This window comes from Macrobrachium nipponense, chromosome 10 (genome assembly GCF_015104395.2).
Source record: "Macrobrachium nipponense isolate FS-2020 chromosome 10, ASM1510439v2, whole genome shotgun sequence".
Taxonomy (NCBI): domain Eukaryota; kingdom Metazoa; phylum Arthropoda; class Malacostraca; order Decapoda; family Palaemonidae; genus Macrobrachium; species Macrobrachium nipponense.
The window spans coordinates 69257711-69277710 of NC_087204.1; the positions used below are offsets into that span (position 1 = coordinate 69257711).

Sequence of the window (20000 nt, forward strand, 5' to 3'; positions counted from 1 at the left end):
GCAAGTATCAAATTTCATTTTGTATTTTCAAGATACCGAGATACATAATCTTCATTAACAGATTATGATTCAAGTTGATAATAATAACATTGCAGTATTTAACATTCATTCACTCTATATGACTAAAAATACAATACTCTATTTAGTATCAAAGATTCATGTATATTATATATATATATAATATATATTAATATATATAATATAGTATATATATATATCTATATATATATATATATATGTATTATATTATATATCTATACATATATATATTATATATATATATATATGTATGATATATATATATATATATTATAAATATATAATATATTTATTTATATATGTATGTATCGATGTCTGAGAATGACAGGCACAAATGCCGAAATCAAATGGATTTATCATGAGTGCCGGCGTTTCTGGACTACAAGTCCCATTTCCAAGGCTAAAAGACAAACAAATTTACAAACATTAAAATGACAAAGGCAAAAGACGAAGATAAAGAAATGACAGTTGTCATAAAAGGATTAGAACTGACAAATAAGACTGAAATGCACAATAGAAGGCTCACCTATAATACATTCTGCATTTCAGTCTTATTTATCAATCTTAATTTTATGACACATAATTTTTTTATTTTTCGTCTTTTGCCTTAGTCATTTTAATGTTTGTAAATTTGTTTGTCTTTTTAGCCTCGGAAATGGGACTTGTAGTCCAGAAACGCCGGCACTCATGATAAAGCCATTTGATTTCGGCATTTGTGCCTGTCATTCTCAGACTTCGATTTAGATATATAAATATAATTATATATATATATATATATATATAATATATATATATATAGATATATATATATAATATATAAATGAAAATCGGTATGAGCCTAACTTCTAATATATAGTTTTGTCTATGAATACAGTAAAGTGTACTCTTTGGTCAAATGTCCAGCAAAATATATATATATCAATTGCATTGCCACGTATAAAGTACTTAATCAAATGCATCAAAAACCCAATAATGATCCTAAAATAAGAATAATTTTGGAGAGCAAGTCTTATTTTCTTATTAATTCATAGTCAAATCACCAGCTTGTAGGCTGGTACGCTGATCTTTTTGTTGTAAATAATATGTAATGGAACAATTAGTTTTCGATACATGTCATTTTAAGGTGGCGTCTCACGAGCATGAATATGCTGAAGGTCAAGATGACGTCCATCCGTACACGCGAAATTATTTCTTTCATAAATATGCAACAGTGTTTAACATGTTTCGTTAACACTATTACTACTGTAGTCGTAAAAGACAGGCATTCTTAAAACACCCCAAAAAGACCACGAACTAACTTGGTTTGCAAGTTTCCACAGAAGTTTGTCTATAAATGAAAAACCAGCGCAAGGATGAGAGAGCAGTCAAATTTACTACAGACAAATCTGAGTCATAATTACATTTGATAAACATTAACAGGAAAAGGTAAATACAATAATATTAACAATCAACTTCAAGAACTTGTCAACCAGCTAGATGCAAACTTTCCTGGATATTTTCATTCAACCTTGTTGTATGAAAGGATGTAAACTACAGTATATTTATATTACTGCTGTTGCTGAGATCAGTTCCTACATCCTGAATGAACAACAGTCATTGATACGGGATCATATTCATGCTTGTGTGATTCTGCCTTTTGTGTAATATAGCTCCTCCAGCATCTAGTAGTGATGTCCTGTTTCCCTTCTATGGAATATTTTTTACGATTACAAAGACGCTTACTTGGACAGGGCTTCAGTACATTAGATAACCGAAATGACACACGTTAGTGAAAACTAAAGGCTAAAGGGGAATCACCACTTTCACAGATCACATAATGAAGTTTTATTATTTTTGTTGTCTTATTTTGTTTGATCACTGGAACTTTTTAGAAAAACCTTTCAAACCTCACTAAGTTCTTGGCACATCTTTCATCTGCATAACTACTTTCATCGTACCCTGCGTTGACTGTCATTCCAAACCTTGACTTTTGATGGTATCTGCTAAATCCTGTTAAACTTAATTAATGGACCATTTAGGTTTGGCAAAACATGAAAATCTTGGACGATCGCAAGTCAAGTGAAACGAAACCCGAAATAAATCCCTGAAATAAGTGATTCCGCTCTCGTAGACATTAACACCTACCATCACAGTGTGTTTAATATACAGTGCAGTGTATAAACGATCACAATGAAACCCTTCGTGTAAACTATCATGATATTGTGTTGAATATACAGTGCAATTCATAAAAGATTGATATGAAATACTGTATTTATATTTAACAGATAAAAGACTACATTCTCTGATCTTCATTCACGCTCTGTATTCTAAAGGTTGTCTTATTCTACTTATTTCTGTATCACTGCAGCCTAATAAATATGATTTTGTCAGAAATTCTGCATTTTATGTTCACCAGCTACAGTGCTTTATGTGAATCAGTAGCTTTAAGGCTTTCTGAATGAGTCCAGTCTTACCATCAGCTAATATTTTTGTCCATGTATACCAAAGGGAAGTTTTTTATGAGTTAAAAGTATGATTAAATATAAGGTTATCATAATTATGTTGCAATATATATATATATATATATATATATATATATATATATATATATATATATATATATTATAGTTCTACTGTATATACACATAGATTTTGTTCTTATCTAACCTTTGTACATGACTGTGCATGGTATACCAACTTTGTAATTTGCTAATCAATTAATTATGTGATAAGGAAAACCTAGGAACTTGTAAGACTACAGAACTGGGTATTTTCAAAATTACTATTAAACTGCAGTGTAAATATCAGTAAATGATATCCTTGAGAACCCTACGATGGTTTCAAGTGGATTACGCTTACTAAATTATTAACCATTTTCCACAAGGTGGAAAATCTATTTGGTAATGTATGTACTACAGCAAATTTAGGTGACAGCAAATACAATAACTAATGTCCATAGCTACTCCAACGAGCAATTTGTTACTGACAAAAAAAAGCATGCCTCTAATCAGAGACCACTTAGCATGTCAAACAATAATACGGTCAGCATTAAGAGGACAACTATGTAAATCTTTTATTACAGAATGATGCATTTCAAGTTTGTATATGAAGACATTACTATGGCAGGCTTTTGAAATTAACAGATAAGTATGTAATAAAAGAGTAACTTCAGTACTGACCACTTATTATTCTTTCATAATAATCTAGTTTAATACAGTGTTCGGAATTTAGAAAATAAACTCGTCCATTTCCGTTTTTCTTAGGACTAATTATTTCCGTATCTTGCAACCAACACCAACTTTATTCCAAAGGGTTACTTGATGCTCATTTCTCAACCGCTTGGTAAGTATACCAGTCACGTGACTAGGAATCTCTCGTAGGCCGTTACGGGGCGAAGAGCAATAGCCTGTGCTGGCATAAGGCCAGCTCAGTGTAACAACAGATATAAGATCTTGTGGGAGAAAAATGAACAAGGCCATGAGAAGATGGCACTAAAATTATACATACTCACATACATACATACATGTGTATGATATATATATATATAAATTTTTCTATAGCGTAGCCGCTGTTTGTTCTCAAAGGATCATGATAGTGACTCCTTTGAGGAGTCACAGTGGCTAACAAAAATAAGTTTTTCCTGCGGCAAAACCTGTTATATATATATATATATATAGATATATATAATATATATGTATATATATATGAGTCTGATCACATCACCGTGATTCATATATACGCATTAAGCTGCAAATGTCCTTTAATATCGAATTCACTCTACCTCAGAATTAATACATTTTCATATATGTTAACTGAAGGGGAATTTTTAGTTGATAATAATTTCGTCTACTCCCGGGTGCGATCCTAGGAACCAAGAAATCAGGACATACAGTGAAGGGCCTTTAACCACACAGTTACCACGAGAGGATAAAAGTTAACGCCGTCTCTCACCTACAAATCCCTGTCGTGCTCAGGTGTTCGTTGTTTTGGAGTCGGCATCAACCCTCCTCGACCGTGGGAACTGTGTAATGGAGGAGTGCAGAGCCAAATGGATTACATCCTGGTTAGAGGAGCTGACAAAAGCAATGTGACAAACTGCAAAGTAATCTTGAGAGAAGCGTCTGTTAAACAGCATAAGTTGGTGGTGATGGAGTTTAAAATGAGAGGTAGGAAACCCAAGAAAAGAAAGTAGAATTAAGATTTGGGACCTTAAGAGGAGGAAAGAGGGAGCAATTTAGGAGGAATGTGAGAGAGAGATAGCTGGAAAGGGGGAATGTAGAATTTGGACAGGGTAACAGAGGTGGAAAATATCTGAGCAGACATGAGAGAAATATGTGTGAGGGAAGCAGAGGAACTGGTGGGAAGAACCAGTGGATATGGAGTGTCGAGGGGAGAAAAGTGGTGGTGGAATGGAGAGGTGTATGAATCGATTAAAAGAAAATAAAAAACATTTAAGGATTGGAAAGTAAGGCCTGCACAGGGTGCAGAAGAAAGGTATAGAGAAGAGGAAAGAGAGGCGAGGAGGAGGGTAGGTATGGCTATGGGAAGGGCAACAGAGCAGTTGAATGAAAGACTAGGAACAAGAGAATGAGAAAAGGATATCTATAAGATTTCAAACTTGAGGAAAAGGCAGACAGAACGTGGGTAGATTGGGTGTCATCAAGGATAGTGATGTAAATATATTTTATAGGGAGGAAGACATTAAGAAGAGACGGTGAGAGTATTTTGAACAACTGTTAAATACTGAAAATGAGAGAGAGGAGATGGGGGAAGCACAGAGGGTGGAGGGAAAAGTGAGGGAGATACAGGATACAGAAGTAAAGAGAGCGTTAAAGAAAATGAAAAATGATAAATCACCAGGTCCATCGGAGTTCCAAATTGAAATGCTCAAATTACTAGATATAGAGGGGGATTTATTAAAAGCTATATGTGAAGAGGAAGAAATGCTAAGGGATAGGGAGGAGAGTCTAATGGTGTATAATATATATATATATATATATATATATATATATATAATATATATATATATATATATATATATATATATATATATATATATATATATATATATATATATATATATATATATATATATATATATACAAGCAGAAGGGAGATGTCATGGATTGTGGTAACTACAGGGGAATTAAACTAACAGAGCATGGATTGAAATTTTTAGAGAGAGTACTGGATGAGAGATAAAGAGAGATTGTAAAGATCAGGAAACAGCCGTAAGGATTCGTGAGAGGAAGAGGTGGATGCCATCATCGTAGTAAGAAAGCTACAGGAAAAGAGGCTAGAGGGAAACCAGTGCTCTCTTGTGCATTCATAGACCTAGAGAAAGCATATGATAGAATCTGAAGAGAAGTGATGATTTGGTGTTTAAGGAAAAGGAAAGTCCCAGAAAAGTTGGTTTGGCTGGTCGAGGTGATATGTAAAAGAACGTGCACAAAAGTGATAACAGCAGTTGGGGAAACAGAAAACTTTGATGTTAGAGTTGGATTACACCAGGGGTCAGCATCAAGCCCATTTTTGTCTGTGCTGGTCATGGATGTGTTGAGTGAAGCAATCAGGAATGAAGAGCTCTAGGAATTGTTGTACGCCAATGATCTGGTGATTACTGCTGAAAATGAGGACCTACAGAGAAGGGTTGGAGAGTGGCAGGAATCTTTAGAGAGGTGTGGCTTAAAGGTGAATGTAAATAAAACAGGTTTTGCCTAGCAGTAGGGAAGATAGAGACAGAATAGAAATACTAGAAAGAAGAGGCTCGATTATAAAACAGGCAGAAAAGTTTAAATACTTAGGATCTACTTTGAGCCAAGAGGGAGGATGTGAAGCTGCAATTGACAGTAGGATAAAAGCTGCATGGGGGAATTGGAAAGAGGTAGCTGGAGTGGTATGTGATTTGAAAATGCCAATCAAGCTAAAAGTCAAGTTATATAACACAGTGATAAGACCAGTGTTAATGTATGGAAGAAACATAGACTCTAAGAAGAAAAGAGGAAGTAAAGCTTGAGAGAACAGAGATGGGAGTGCTGAGGTGGATTATGAGAATATCGTTGCTTGAGAGATTGGAAAATGATGAAATAAGAAGGGCAAGCTTAGTGAAGATTACAGAGGTGATAAGAGAGTGACGATTGAGATGGTATGGGCATGTTTTGAGGGTGGATGACAACGAGGCAGTGAAGAGGGCTTGGGAGGAACCTGTTAGAGGAAGAAGATCAAGAGGGAGACAGAGAATTAGATGGCAAGATAAAATGAAGGAAGATATGGAGAGAAGAGGTTTGGTGGAGGATGATGCCTTTGATAGAAGGCAGTGGAGAAGGCCCATCAAGCAACCGACCCCTTAACGTATGGATAACGGTGGGAAAGGCGATAGAAATGATTTCTTAATAAAAATTACGGGTGGGATATTTAGCGAAGGAGGGGGTTCTAGTGCTGGAAGAATTTTAATCCTCATATTTATTGGAAGAATTTTAATCCTCATATTTATTAGTAAGTTTTGCAAATTAGTTCTAACTGAGAAGGCTTGAATATGGTTATTTAAGATGTCTAATCAGGTCACAGGGCAGCAACAATGGATTTTCACCACTTTCAACTTATTTGGGACTATGTAAGAGCCTCACTGCAGATTCTTAGTCCTTTGTTATGATTACATTCTATGCTCTAGTTCCAAGTCAGATACTGATCGATATAGTATTTGACCTTGGTAGTCTTTTACTGATGGTACAACTGCTTTACATGGTAATAATGCAGTTAATCTATCGGCAGGATAGATTCCTATATGCGTTTCATAGTTCAAGTGCGTCTCAAACACTAAACTAAAAAACTTTCTTGTCAGGCTGATGGGTATCAAAGTCTCTAACCCTAGTTCTAAACTGTGACATTTTTCCCACCTGACTTCTATCGGATATGACAAGTTTTTCTCAAAAACGAACTGAGTTCGTAGAGAGGAGTATGTTGCAGGTCTGTAGCTATGCAAAATATTATATATCAAAGTCATCTCTATATACATTAGTTTTCATACCAGTAGGTAACTGTTTTCTGATGTCATTAACTGCCTAAAGTCTGCTATATGAGCACTTCCCCTAAATAGACAGATCTCCAAAAATTTTAAGGATTTCTCAATACAATTTACTGCTATTTCTATACATCAGATACGTGAAAGTGAAAGGCGAAAGGGGCTCTTCAATAAAAAATGACACCTAGTATTTTAAATGAGGAGCATGTCCTTAACGACACCAGAAGAACACTTTCTGGCTAGCTGACTAAGAAATAACAAAGCTTTCGAGATAAGCAGAATTTTTCACAGAAAACAAAAGGAAATTGTAATTTTGGTCTACTTTTCAATAAACATCTAGGTTGAGTAAAAGATTCCGACTTTAAAGTAAAAGATTCCGACTTTAAAGTAAAAGATTCCGACTTTAAAGTAAAAGATTCCGCTTTTAAGTAAAAGATTCCGACTTTAAAGTAAAAGATTCCGACTTTAAAGTAAAAGATTCCGACTTTAACAGGGCCACAAAGCTAAACTAGTCAGTTTTGCTTCACGAAATAGGATTGAGGCATATCGAGTTTCTAGTTGCTCTGCTTTCTGCCAAACACATTAGCAAAAAGGGTTGCCTCTTCCTTTGAATAGTGAGTGACAGCCATCTGGTTTAAGGAAAGGAAGAATTGTTGACTCGACACCAAAAAGTTCAGATTTGAAAGTAGCCAACCATTTATCTTCCTGACTTGTAGCAGAAACGGTTGTTTCTATCATCTAACTACAGTATACAACATTAATTTTCAGCTGAAGTGTAAACTTTCTGAACACTGCCCTTATTTGGGCAAAGTTAATCTATATATATAATATATATATATATATATATATATATATATATATATATATATAAATTTCCCTTTCCAAATATTACAGGCCTCAGACTTCTCCACATATGCACATCTACAATCGTCACCAAAATATGATTGTATTTAACAAAATAATTTGATAAACGGGAAAGAACTCACTAATCTGTTATCTTGATAAAACTATCATTTAGAGGAATAATAGGGTGGACTGTTCAGAAATGAAAGATCGTTCAAAATTCCATTGCAGTATGTATGCTTGACCTTTAATATATTTTTTTTACAAGAATAAGGCACGTCAGTAACAGCTTATTCAGTTTTAACCATTAACAAAACTAAATAATAATCATGAGGGTCAACTGGAGGTCCACAGTAACGATTATAACATCAGAAGCGTTAGTGAATATCAGAAGTAAAGTGAAGCTCTTAGGCCATGCCAGTCAGTAGAAGAAGTAGAATTCAACCATACCCGATGGTGAACATTGAAATCACCAATAAACACTAAAGAGGCCTTTTACCAACTTGTGATGAGGAGGCGGTAAAAAAAGCGTAATCTAATTATAGATTGTGATAATGGAACGCAAATGAAATTTACGACTTCCACATACCTTCACATTATAAATTGCCCTCATGATAATCACATCATTATGAAAAGAAACCATTACTGGTATCTAAGCAATAATGGTTTCTTGAGGCCTGGAACGAGGAACTTGGATAAGAGCCTCATCTGAGAAACCAATGTATGATAACAATAACAATATGAACATGATCATGTGTATAAAAAGGATAAGAAAATGGTCAACATTGCAAAACCATACACCAGGCAAGGTGAAGTATCCTCCAAGATAGCCACTTCAACTGAAGGAACGACAACAGAGTTGATTTTGAACCACCAGGCACCCTTGGCTCTCTTTTAAGCCTGCCCTACATATTCATCTCGGTACTATGGTAACTGGCTTTTCAAGATCCACAAATAAGTGTTAAAATCTCTTCCTTGCATGGCACTTTTCCTATAATTGCCTAGTTACAAAGACTTCTGTTGGTCTCTGTGACATGAAGCCTAACATTTTTTCCTTTTGCATACATTTATTATAATGCTCTTATGCTATGTTTAGACTTACGGATGACCAGCCCTCCTATTCCATATGGCTTAGGTGCTTTTCCATTTTTCATCTTCCCGAGGTCCAATTTAACCTATCCAACTCTCTTTTTTTCCATTGGTCATTCTAGTAAGCTAACACCTTCCCATTCATTTTTTTCATTCATTCAGAATTTTTCAAAATACTGTCACCTTCATTAAGGCACCTCTATTTTCCTCTCGAATTTCTACATTTTCAATTTTTATATAGTATGCCTGTTTCATGTCTTATCCATCTTTCCTCAACTATTTTCTTATCCTAGAAATATTTCCTCTTCCGTCTGCTGTGTTGAGATTTTGATTTTAATCCATCTCTTTGTCCCTGCCACCTGCCATGTAACTGTCCTCTTCTTTTCAATTGCCCCTTGTGCATCTTTCAACACAGTGACTCTGACTCGCTCTTTCTCACAAGCCATTCCCCATGTCGTTCTGCATACATCTGGTGCCCTTATACCTTCTTTCAGCGGTTTCCACAAATACCACATAAACAGTCAATTTCTTTTATTATTCCTATTTCTACTGCTTAATTTTCAGTTAAAATTTTTGTAATCCTTAGCTGGTTCTTTCTTATCTTGCTATCTGTCACTATTATATTAGTCTGCAGCAATCAGTATTGTGTTGGGCAAGCCTAACCCAGTAAAAGTACGATAATTTTCTTGGATTTTGTCTGTATTTGTTATCGAAGTGAAATCTGAGTTTCAGCTTCTCCATTCTTGTATCTTATTAACCTCTCTCCTAACTTCTGGAATACTGTGTCTATTCCTATATGGCTATTTACACCTCTTTCTGCCAGTATCACATCTGACTGCAGCGCCTGTCATGGGAGTTGATAGCCTTTCCCCAAATTGTTCCTTTTCTCAGCCTTCTGGTCATCATGACCGTGGTGTTTAAACCCAAAACACTTGCACTTTTTTCTTTACCAAGGTCACTTTAGTCTCTACTGCTCTTCCATTTATTAAGTCTACTTCTATCACATCCTAAGCCATTTCCACTTTGATCCAGCATTCCTAATCGATTTTGTCAATTCACATCCACATCACTACCAGTCGATTTTGGGCCAGCTTCTGTATACACTACCTACTAAATACAACAAATGCCTTTGTTTATCCTTTTTAGTATATTTCTGACTTTCCTACTTTTCCCCATCATTGCTTCAGCATTTGTAATATTCATCTTTATTGTTTGCCTTATTCGTATCTTCCATGGAGGTTCTTATCACTTACTATTAAAGGCTTATAGATATTGGGGTCCATTTTGCTTCACAACTTCTGCATACTTTACTGACAAACCTGTTGATAGGTCATTACGTCTTTTTAGTTTTATAACCCATAGGGTAGGAATTTTAACGAAGATGGAAAAAAATGTTTCTTACATTCAGCTTTGCCTATGAGATGAAAAAGAATATGTATGTAGAGAATATGGCAGGCTATTCAGTGTATGATTAGGCAAAGGGAAAGTGTAGTACCTATGGTAAGGCATTCTACGTTAGTCTATGCCAGCATTGAACTGCGGCACAAATATTTCCATCACTCGGTAAGTTTTGACATTCTAACTTTGAGGTACATCGTTTCAGCCTCCTACAAATTAACTAAATCCACCTATTTCTCACTTTTATGCGAAGCCAAAATAATATAAAAACAAATATTATTCATTTAATAACTGTTCACTCGCCACTTGTTAATCCAACGTTCGTTACATACTTCAAACAAAAGCAACTGGAGCCATGGTTACTGTAGGCAAGCATCAATGCTAACTTCTAGCGTATTCATTCCTTCACGCTCACAACTCTTAATGTGTAAGTTGGTGCAAAATAACGACATTTTTATACGGTATTATTATTATTATTTTGTTCTAAAGGGTCCACAATAATACAAAGTGTAAGAAGTCCGTGAATAATTTTGAAGACTTTACAGAAAGCTTTCGAACCCTTCCATGAACCCAGGGAAGGGTTCGAAAGCTTTCTGTAAAGTCTTCAAAATTATACACGGACTTCTTACACTTTGTATTATTGTGGACCCTTTAGAACATTATATATACTCTCGTGATAGAGAGTTTTTCACTATTATTATTATTTATTATTATTATTATTATTATTATTATTATTATTATTATTATTATTATTATTATTATTATTATTATATTATTATTATTATTAAAGACCATGAACAACAATCGCATTCAGTAACAATGACAATAAACTAAAACCCTGTTCAATAGTGTAAATCGTGGTATATTGTTAAAAATTCGTTCAAATCCTCAAGCTTTACGAGAACAACTATTGGAGCTAAATCAAAATTTTTAAAAGGACAGCATAAATATACAAAATCTAGTTCCTGCCTGATCTGGCTTGTTACAATTGGTGATAGAAGTTCACTCTCGACGTGGTTCGGAAGTCACGTAAAGCCGTTGGTCCCGTTGCTGAATAACCACTGGTTCCATGCAACGTAAAAAACACCATACAAGCAAAACAGTAGTCCACGTAAAGATTGAGGACTAAGCGTGTTTTTAACAATATACCTAGATTAACAGGTTACAAAAAGGGTCTCGCTTTACCCACAATTATTAATTAATAACATAATTATTAAAGGAGGGGTGGGCAGGGTCAAATCTGGTGTTGAATTAGGTTTGGATACCTGGGAGCCTCCTTTTCGGCCTTAAGGCGTCGATGGTTGGGGTTTGTCTCTTACGTGAGCGTCATTGCAGCGCTGGGGAGGGGCAGGGGAATTCTTCTCCACAGCAGCTGAATTTTGATATGCCCTTACGTTATGTGGGGCACTTGGTGCGGGGAAATTCAGCGCTGAATTTTGATTGGTACTCCCCGAACACATAGGTCTCTTTTGTAGATGATTCTTTCACAAGAATTATAAAAATGACGAGCCCGCCATCTGAAGAACCGGAGAGCATCAGCGCCATCAACCCTGAGAAGATCAATTCGACCATTTATTAAAGGAACAGAAAGACAAGCAGTTTAATAATGAAGAAGAATCCAGCTGTCCCTCAGCAGGACCCTATAAAGAAAACCAACGTTATTCATGCCCGGTCCGAGGATGCCTCGACACTTACATAAGAATGACCACGATGCATTTTTCGAAGAGGTTTTCCTGCCATGCCCGAGAGGGAGCGATCTTCAATCATGCAAAAACTGCACAAAAACTAACGAATCAAGCGACAAGATATTATCCCGAATATTGGGAGATTATTGACCAAGCCACAGACCTGCTCCTCTCGGAAGCCTTACAGTTAGGAAAAGAAAAGCAATCAATGAACATTACCCAGAAGACCTTTCTCCTTTTTACAGCTTCCAGGAGATCCGCTGCGATCACCCCACACAACGCGAGCACCAATCAAAATTTAGCGTGGAATTTTCCTGCACCAAGCGTCCAACACAACGTTAGGGCATATCAAAATTCAGTTGCTATGGAGCAGAATTCTCCTGCCCCTCCCCAGCGCTGCAAAGGCACTCACATACAAGACCTGCCCCAACCATCGACGCAGGAGAGACGGCTTAGGCTGAGAAGGATGCTCCCAGGCATCCAATTATAAATCAACACCGGATTTGACCCTGCCCACCCCTCCTATTATTGTTGTAGTTTTTGTGTAATAAAAATCCACAATTATATAGTAAATTTATTGCTATGTAAGAGATGAAAAGAGGGACTTTCGAACGGTGTTTTAGCGTAAACACTGACGAGGAACACCATTCAGGTTTTCGAAAGTTTACTTTTCATTTTACATAGTAATACAAAATATAAGAAATATAAAAATAATAGAAGTACAAACTGTGAAAATGAATTCAGAAGTTATAAAAAAGAATGAAGATATGAATATAAATTAAGAACCTAAAACGACGAAAATATAAAATATAAAATAAAAATAAGAATACTCTTGAAAAATAAAAAAAACCATAAAAATAAAAATAAGAAAAAATTCATTTTAAAATGTAAAATACGAAATGGAAGTAACAGAAAATAAAAGAAATAGAAAAATAAAAAACGTACATTCAATAAAATATAAATGGAAAAATTATAAAAATATAATTAGAAAGAATGATAATGAAAATCTTAAAAATTATAAAAATAATATAAAAAACAAAGAAAAATGAAAAGTAAAAATAAGGAAAACAAATAATTTAAAGAATATTGGATGATAGAAAATACAAATTAAAATAGAAAATACATAAAATATAAAATAAAAATTTGAAAAATAAAACAACGAGAACCATAAAAACCAAAAAATAACAGACAGCAATGAACATAAAAATAAGAAGTATAGAGAATAAGAATAAAAAAATTATATATAATAAAAATAGAAAATACCAACACTATACATAAAACAGAAAAATTTAGATAAAAGTAAAAAACTAAATCAACAAAACAAAATTGAAATAAAAAGAATAAATATAATTTCAATATATCGAAATAGCAGATCTAAAGAAAAATAAGAAAAAGAGTAAAAATATAAAAATGAGAAAAAATCGTTAATAATCGTGAATATACACAGGCGCTAAAGTAAAGTGGTCTGTCTTCCAACCGGTGGCATCATTGTAAGTAGTAATTATTGGTGTTTTAAAAAATGCACTTTGTTAAATATATGACTCTGATGTTCAAGAATTCGAGTGGAAAATTTGTTTGAGTTTTAGTTTCGAAGCAGAAAGGATCTGTTAGCTTATGGTTTGGCATGTAAGCGGTTTACCAAAAATTTCAGTATGGCTATTGGACATATGATATGTTATGACAAGTTTATCAGGCGGTAGTTCTGAAAAGCGGCCGTAGTTAGTCTATTAATGGCTGAGCCAAAACCGATGTGCCACCGTCCAATCCGGGAGTCGTCAGTTGTGAGGACTAGACAAAGAGGCAGTAAGGAAATTGAAAGAATTATAGTCTTAGAAAAAAGGGAATAAAGCAAAACTCTATGGAGTTCAAGTACCATTTTTCATTACTTGAAAAAAAAGCACCGATTGTAGAGATCAAAGAAAGAAAAATTAAAAATCATCAGTTTTAGAAACAGCAAAACAGAAGGTAGCAACAGCTTAAGCGGTAGTTTGCGTGACAATTTAAGTATTCGGTCGTTAGACGTGAGGCGGCCGAAAACGGAGGGGAAAGGAAGGTTGTTTAGTAGTAGAAAAAGATAATTACCCACTAAGCAGTAGAGCAATTATGGTAATACGTGTTGGACGCGATACTCTTTTCCGAGGAGGCGGTCCGGGAGTTTTATCGTATATACCATCACGGTTTCAGCGAAGATTTCTTTTGCCAGCGCAGTTGAAAACCTTTTCCTTGCTCTTTTGATGGTTTTCTGTAGGAGGTTGTGAAACTGTATGGGTGAGAAGGACCTTATTAGCAAACTCTTCATGTTCTTTGTGAGCTATCCGAGTAGTTCCGTCGAGAAACACTGCGGACAATTTACCGGTATGAGTCTCCATTTCCTTAAATTGTGCTGGCGATTCTTCTGTCTGGGTTGATGCTTCAGGGTATACAGGTACTTCTGTCTGCATATATTCTACCATTATTGGAGACTCTTCGGTTTGAGTTCCTGCCTCGACACGCAAAGCAGAAACTAACGGCTGTGTAGGGGTAGGGGAAAACCCTGATGGATTGGGGGACTAACATTAGGGGTCGGGGGATGTTTGTAGGGGTTGGAGGAGGTAGGGGAGCAGGAACGTGGAGGTAAGGAAAGGATGAGGGGCTGGGAATATAATGCCGGGATTGAGGAGGTTGTGAACTTGTGAAGGGGAAGGTTGAGGAGTTTGAGGTGGAGAAGGCAGATTCGTTCTCGGGTCGATTCTGGGCTTGATCGGAGGTCTTCTTGGCGGTGATGGCTGGTGTACTTGAGGTCTTGCTGGCGGTGGGGGGATGCCCTTCATCCTCCAAATCTTCTCCAGTCTGACAGGAAATCCCTTGAACCATGCGTGGTGTGACTGTTTGCAGTTAGGGCTTCGGGTTACAGTGTGGCCCTTTGCTTTATTTAAACTTCTCAAAGCATACTTCCATCTCGTGTCACTGGCTACAAATCCCACAGACATGGTGGGCAGTGCACGCCCTCTTGTGGTGACCAAACCTCTGGCACTTAAAATACCTCAGAGGTTTGGGAATAAAGGCTTCTGTTCGGTATTTTCCAACGATCCCAATGTCTATGTAGGCTGGTATGTTCCCCTTGAAAGTGGCTTCCACCTTCAGGTTTTCCTCTTTTTCCTTTTCTTTCTTTACAGTACATCTCGTCGCAGTCACAGGTTCGGCACTTGCAAGATACGTTCCATAGTAATGTGCTTGGGGACTTTACAAACCACCCCTTTCTTTATTTTGTCAGCAGGGTCAAGCAGTAGGCATGAGGGATCGTTTTTCAGCAGCTCGGCAGAGCGTTGATCTTTCGGGGAAATTATGAATTCCCCTTTCAGATTGGGCCTGTCTTGAAGTGTTGCTCAGGGGTGCTTTTTTTCTAATGCCAAAACAGCTGCACACGACGTCTGGCCTTCTGTAGTGACTACTTTGAACTTCGGTAATGCAGGAAATTCCACCTTAGAGGTCGTATTCGGTGCCGACGTCTAAGGGCCAGGGGCGCCAGTGATGCTTTGCAGAGCTTTCATTCTCTTATTCTGTACGTTTTGGAAGCCTTCTTTGTCGAGGGATTTATTACAGATAAAAAAGGCCTATAAACAACTGTGGACATATTTGTATTACCCGACCCGCAGCGAAAGAAAACTGACTAGGGACCAGCCGATTTGTTTTCCTTCACCATCACTTAAACGTAAACAACTACAGACGCAGTCTGGGCACATACTACATGATAATTATATCAGCGGAAAGACCTGAGAATTCTCTACGGAATGACATGAATTGGAAATTGGCAAATCGTTGTAGTGAAATAAAAATAGTGAAGGACGTTGTCCTTACAGTATAAACCAGCCGACTCATATCATGGCTGAACGAAAATGGAGTCTTAGAAAATTCATAGATTTTCGACTTTTGGGTCAGTGATTGTTAATGATTCGTATAATCTCTATTAAGGGAGCAATCGACATCATTTACGAAAGGAGTATCAGCTATCTATCTTTACAGAGGTAACCAAGTTTTTTTATTTGTTTACTAAGGAATAATAATAACTTTGAAAGTTCACCATTGTCAGGATTAAAAGAAAATGGTCAGTCTAACTCAGTTTAATAATAGATAGAAAACGAAAAATATTGTAAGGGGGACCCATTTATGGTTTCGTTATCCCTTGCTTCCGTGAGAGAGCAAGCACGTATATATTTAACTGACAGTCAGGGCCGGATTTAGGCATGTGGAGGCCCCTGGGCAATCTATGTGTGGAGGCCCACCCTGCTTGAGGCGGGTGGCGAGCGAAGCAAGCCTCACCGGGGGTCGCTGTAAGCTCCACTGGGAAATCATCATTGCCGGTCCTGCCAGTAATGAATTTTGGTCATCTTAATCACGTGTGTAAAATGACCTCTCCTGACTCTGTACACTCGAGTATAAAAAGATTATGAAAAGCAATTTCAAATAAATAGCATATGTTTTATTACCATAAATCTAAATATGTTAGTTTGCCTTCACTCATCAGGACTCTTCACACCTGACTGTACAAACTGACCATTTTTCGAAGGTGATTAGGAAGCATGACCCATACTCGTGCCGCCAATCTTAAAATCAAAACCAAAGTTTCTTCGTAGAATAGAAAAACTATAGCGGTATCTGTATTTACAGACCAGACGCTTTACGAGACTTGGCCCTTGCAAATTTGGTGATCAATATGTCAAAGTCAATGTCTCTGAGGATGTCATACCCAATGCTCATCAAAGCCAGGTGACTGAGTCGATCATGATGCATTGTAGTACGAAGTCTGTTTTTGATATACTTAATTTTGCTGAATGAACGTTCTCCAGAGCAATTTGTGACGATAAGCACCAAGTACATCCGTAGCATTATCTCAACATTAGGAAAAGTATCTGCAACTTTCTTGTCTAGCAGCAATTTGTAAAGGAAATGTTCCTTCCCAAAGCTATCAGTCTTAACATAATCATCCAGAAACTGGGTGAAAAAAGCTGCAAACTGTACAAGCTCAACACCAAGTGATTGATCCAGATCATCTTTATATTCACAAACTAATTTTACTGCAGCTGCTTCTATTTCAGTACAGCTCAGTGATTCCAGTCCAGATAAGAAACCGAAAAGGGAACAAGTGTTCTCGTAGGCCTTCAAACGTTGATTAAGGGAACTCAAAAACTGATCAATTACTGGAAGAAAATTATCAACACGAAACTTTTCAGAGTGAGAAAGAGTTACTTCCTCAGATCGTCCATAATCCAACGGATTCAGGGGCACATTGCGGTGACGAATGCGTGGTGGAGAATATTCATCGGTTCCAGATAAGTCCTGTCCCTTCTTCTCATAAACATGAAAAAACACTCGCTTTTCACGTACAAAACATTCCAAGGGCTTCAACACTGCTACTGCTGTGTTCAGATCAAGTTTTGGGTCTTGCAGTGTGTTACTTGTAGCATCAACTCGGCCAAGAATGTCATACCAAAAAACAACATAAATGGCAGTCTCTAATTTGAGCATCTTGTCATGGAGTCCATTGGCCTCATACCGTGCTTTGGCTAGCTCATTTTCATCACTTGCTATTTTGGCAAGAGCTTCACAGATTGGGTGATATCCTTGAATAAGTGCTTTCACGGCATCTGCTCGACAGGACCATCGTGTTGTAGAAACCCTCTTTGGCACCGATACTGGACCAGATTCAACAGTTTTCAGTAGGTCTGTAAGGATTGCATACCGATGTCTAGAAGCTGTGAAAAACACATAAACTGTCTCAAGAAAACTGAAAAATGTGAGAGCTTCCTGACAACATTCAGCTGCAGCTTTTCCAACCAGGTTCAGTGAATGACCAAAACAGGGTATCCAAACTGCATGAGGATTTTCAGCTGCCACTTTGGCTTGCAGACCATTATATCTCCCACTCATAGCAGAGGCGTTTTCATATGACTGACCACGACAATTTTGAATGTCAATGTAATTATCTTCAAGAAACTTTTTTAATCCTTCAAACATTTTTTTGAGCCTTGTGTCCTTGGTTTGGCAAAAACTTCACAAATCTCTCTACAGGGGTGTCATGCTCCATGTATCTGAATATCAGACTTAGTTGATCAACGCACATAAAACGTTTCTGAATATAGAAATATGCATTAATAAAGTGAGTGCAAAGTTTCACCAAAATACAATAACATTTGACTACCTAAAAAATGGAGGGGTTTGTTTACCCAATTCTAACCTCACCTTAAAACTGAGGTAGCAAAAAAATTATAGCCCATGACACTTGACTCACAGACCTGTAATATATCAGCGTGCCAACTATCATCTAAATGTATTCAATAGTCTAGGAGGCGTTACCAGACACAGACAAAAAAAAAAAACATCAATTTTTTTCTTTTCTCACCTTGAATAAATGAGGATCCATCCATCACACCACTTATTCACAACCCCAACCAGACAGTAGATTGAATAGTTGCGTGAAAAAAAAAGGATAAAAAGAACAAAAGAGAGTATAATACACCCTTAAATTTCACTTACCGTACCTTTGATGCCACTCACAAGGATGTTACGCAGTGTGTGGAGCGTTGACGCTGTCACCAGTATGGTACGCGTTAAAGCCTCTCTCTCTCTATCTCTCTCTCTCTCTCTCTCTCTCTCTCTCTCTCTTCGTTACGAGTATCGTACGCGTCAAAGTCCCCCCCTCTCTCTCTCTCTCTCTCTCTCTCTCTCTCTCTCTCTCTCTCCTTTTATGGGACTTTTATACATTCGGTATAGATAGACTCAGGCGCTCATGGTTTGATCTGCATTTGGGAGGGGGCAATGCCGCCCCCTACCAAGTGCCGCTCTGGGCGACCGCCCATAGGAAGAACCGCCACTGATTACGCAGACAATGGTACAAATATATATATTCAACAAATAAACTCACAGAAACCAAAAAATATATAGAAATATTTGAAGTCAGATTTACCTACAAACCGTCCCTTCCGATTTTGTCAACCAACAATGCATTCAAAAATAGATAGGAGGTAATTTTAGGGGTAACTGTAAACATAGCCTAAATTTCTAATAATATCACGTTTTTTACTTTGGTTTTACTGTAGTTTTCCGTGATGAAAAAAGATAAATCATAAATATCCACAATTTTGTTTTATTCCTGACTAAAAAAACTTTTATTCCTTATATATTTACTGAAATGAAAAATTATTTAAGCCTGGGTCCTTTTTTTGAGGCCCCCTAAAATGTTGAGGCCCCTGGGCAGGTGCCCTCTTTGCCCCCCCCCCCCCCCACCCCCCCCCCCCCCCCCCCCCCCCCCCCCCCCCCCCTAAATCCGGCCCTGGTGACAGTCATTTATAAAGACGTTGAAAGCGTTGTTTATTGTTACATTTTTGGTGTAATGGAGAAATAAATTCTTTTGTCTTTAATCTTTAGATTTTCATAATAAGTTTCTTCTTAAATTTTACAATTGTCTTTTAGTGTTTTCTCGTTAGTATTGTATCTCCTGCAGAATAGGAGTCTTTAGTTCTTTTTGTATGATCTCACTTCAGGCGGTATTTTGTTGTACAGTCTTGGTGCGTAATGCTCAAATACTCTCTCACATGACTTACAGTTTGTTTTAAGTTCAAATAGCCTTTATGCTTCACCTGCATGTCTAATTGCAATGTTCATTTCAGGTCTAAAGAAGTTTATGCAGTTTCTCAGATATGTTGGTTCACCATATTTATTGCTTTAAAGGCTAATAAGTTTTTATTTTTATTCTATTCTTGCTTTTGATTCATTATAGATACTTTGTATACTTTTTTGACAGATTCCCACTCCACCAGCACTTTTATTTTCTCTCGGTACATGGTAAAAGTTGAGACCCTGGCATCATTTCGTTTATTTTAGAATAATCACTTACATTACTGCTTAGCCAAATTTCTGTTAGCATGCATGCAAATATATATATATATATATATATATATATATATATT

At 36.7% G+C, this 20000-nt stretch overlaps 1 protein-coding gene, 1 long non-coding RNA gene and 1 pseudogene across 3 annotated transcripts in view; 1 reads left to right on the forward strand and 2 right to left on the reverse strand.

The window, feature by feature from the left end:
* Nucleotides 1–160, forward strand: part of LOC135223664 (U-scoloptoxin(05)-Sm1a-like) — a 61263-nt gene extending 61103 nt beyond the window's left edge. For both annotated transcript variants that reach the window (XM_064262322.1, XM_064262323.1), the window contains exon 4: nucleotides 1–160. This exon is cut by the window's left edge and continues 1495 nt beyond it. The gene's annotated coding sequence lies outside the window, so the exon portion shown is untranslated.
* LOC135223667 (uncharacterized) overlaps nucleotides 1–20000 on the reverse strand; it is a 150648-nt gene that overhangs the window by 74313 nt on the left and 56335 nt on the right. The window lies entirely within an intron of this gene.
* LOC135224250 (uncharacterized) lies at nucleotides 16791–17724 on the reverse strand (annotated as a pseudogene).